The sequence below is a fragment of the Bos javanicus genome, chromosome 3 (genome assembly GCF_032452875.1).
Source record: "Bos javanicus breed banteng chromosome 3, ARS-OSU_banteng_1.0, whole genome shotgun sequence".
NCBI lineage: Eukaryota > Metazoa > Chordata > Mammalia > Artiodactyla > Bovidae > Bos > Bos javanicus.
The window spans coordinates 117,869,856-117,872,832 of record NC_083870.1 but is presented as its reverse complement, the minus strand read 5'-3'; positions in this window follow the sequence as shown (position 1 = coordinate 117,872,832).

Sequence of the window (2,977 nt, the reverse complement as noted above, 5' to 3'; positions counted from 1 at the left end):
ACTTTACCTGTAACCAGCCCTGTGATTTTCATCCATTCTGGCTTTAATCCTTGTCTATTTCACCAGGAAAGTGAGGGATTGGAATCAAATAAGCTCAAACACGGGCTTCCCTTGTGGCTCAGCTGGTGAAGAACCTGCCTGCCATGTAAGAGACCTAGTTTCATCCCTGGGTCAGGAAGATCCCCTGGAGAAGGAAAAGGCTAACCCGCTCCAGTATTCTGGCCTGGAGAATTCCATGGACTGTTAGTCCATGGCATCACAAAGAGTCGGACAAGACTGAGCGGCTTTCACATTCAAGTTCAAACACCGGTTCCAATAATTATCCCTAAAGACAAACCCTTTTAGAAACGCCCCACAGAAGAGTGGAGGCAGGGCCAGGATTCCACCAATATTCCTACAAAGGAGGGTCTCCCAGGACCTGGGGACCTGACGGAGAGACCTTGAATCCATGAAGACACATAGAGAGTAACTGGGGCACCTTCCTGGAGTGGGGGTTCGTGGCTTCCGTCTTACTTGCACAGGGGAGGGCTGGTCCTCAGACGAAGGGCGAGAATCAGCTGCCGTCAGAATCCCCAGCAAGCCCTTTCCAGAACAGTCCGGTTAACTAGTGTCCAAAGTCAGCCTCTGAGTGCCCGAAAGCACGAGGACAGCTCATGTGACGTGGGGCCTCCTGCCAGGGTAGGTGCCACAAGGAGGGCAGGCTGGCAGGTGCCGAGCTCCGGGGGACCCCACCTCCTCCCCGTGCCCAGCCCGCCACAGAGCTTACCAGCCACTCCTGATGGAGGAGTTGAAGCACACAGGTTCTGTCTGAATGATATAAAGCCTGAGTTTTCCCCCAGAACTATGCCAGCCTACCACTCCCGCATGACCTGTGGTCTCCCACTGGCTTGTGGGTCCCTTCTTGGGGAGCCTCCTCTGATCTGTATTCCACGGTGCCTCACCAGGGGGCATGCGGATACCCGTCAGCTTCCTCCGGGCGGCACTTCAGTGAGAATTGTGTAGCTTGGGTGTGCAGTGTCTCCTCCCCACTACAACACAAGCTCCAGGCAGGCAGGAGCCGTTTCCACCGTCTCCTCCAGTTCCACAGTGAATCTCGGCTGAACTGAGCCAAAGTCCGGAGCCACGGACGTGGACGCTGTGGGCGGCCACCCAAAGCCTGCTCCGCAGGACTGTTGGTCCTTGTTGGCTCCCAGCTAAGCTCCTCTCTGGGGAGACTTAACCAAAGGGGCTTACCTCACTCCTTGGGAGGACTCCAGGGAGTCCACGTGTGAGTTGGGGATACAGACCCGCTTTCCCAGGGGCCACCGCCTAATATAGTTGGTGTCAGGAGGGGCCTGAGGAAGTGGTTGGTAACCTGAGAGTTTGAAGCTGAGTCAAACTGGCCAGCTGAACTGAAATGGTCACAATTTTCATAAGAGGGAGAAATCACCTGGTGATTTCTGAGTGCCTGGTGCCCTGTGAGAAATCACCCCAGCGCTGGAGGGATGGGGGTCCAGCAGGGGGCGCTATCTGCAGTACTTGAAAGGACCCCCGTATCCCCTGGTGGTTGTGGGGTTGCCAGGACGGTGGATAAAGACCATGAAGCCCGGGGCTGAGAGTCAGAGGACCTCCTTGGCAGGCTGTAAAGAAACTAAAACTCTTGTCTCTTGAAGCCAAAGTCAGAAATAGCCGAGGCTCTGGACTAAAACTCTTGTCTCTTGAAGCCAAAGTCAGAAATAGCCGAGGCTCTGGTTCAAAAATCATTTTAAGGGCTCCAGAGGTTTGTTTCTCAACTCCAGGAAGACCGGCGTGCCAAGAGGAAGTGTGTGATTCGGGATGGAATAGGACTGAGATTTTGAAGACGAAGACATCTGGATTGACGTGCTCAAATATCAAAAATCCTGGATCTCCCCTGGAATCTTCTGGTCTTACAGAAGAGGCCCACTCCTCCCTGCCAAGGGCTAGCGTTTCCCCTTTTCTCGAGACGACACAGAGGTCACTGCATGAAAGACAACACACTCCCTTCTCGGGGTCTTCCCCGTTAGCCCCCTGCTGGCCCCAGACCACTCACCAGGGTCAAGTCACAACATCTCCGGTCTGGGCCTGCTGGGCCCGCTAAGGGAGGAAGGGGCTAGACCCCACAGGAGTGGCAGGACCCAGCAGAGCCTGGAGACCGCACATGGGACTCATCCCAGCATGCCCTCTGCAGGGGACGGGATGAAGAGCTGGATAAGGGAGAGTTGGTCAAGCCGGGAGGACTTTCCCAACATGGGATTTATGACCCTGGCAAGGGCCCTGGGAGATGGAACTAACCATGTTAGTTCTTTGTGTGGTTCTTGAAAGCCTACACAAAGCCATGGCCTTCACTAAAAGAAGGAAAACCACCAGCCCTGCCACGGGAGACGGTGGAGGAAAGGGTTGAAGGGCTCAGAGAATTAGGCCTGCTAGAGTTGATAAAGTGAGGCCAGCATACCCACCAGCTGACTTGCTTCCATGGAAGGTCCTGGTGGAGCTATTTTTTTAATTGATTTGTTTGTTTACTTATCTGTTTTGGCTGTCCTGGGTCTTCGTTGAGGCACGCCAGGTCTTTACCTGCAGTGTGCAAACCCATGTGTGGCGTGTGGTCTCCAGTTGCTGTTCAGTTGCTCAGTCGTGTCTGACTCTTTGCAACCCCATGGACTGCACAGGCTTCCCTGTCCTTCACTATCTTCCAGAATTTGGTCAAAATCATGTCCATTGAGTCAGTGATACCATCCAACCGTCTCATCCTCTGTTGTCCCCTTCTCCTCCTGCCCTCAATCTTTCCCAGCATCAGGGTCTTTTCCAATGAGTCAGCTCTTCACATCAGGTAGCCAAAGTATTGGAGCTTCAGCTTTAGCATCGGTCCTTCCAATGAATATTCAGGGCTTATTTCCTTTAGGGTGGACTGGTTGGATCTCCTTGTAGTTCAAGGGACTCTCAAGAGTCTTCTCTAGCACCACAGTTTGAAAGTGTCAAT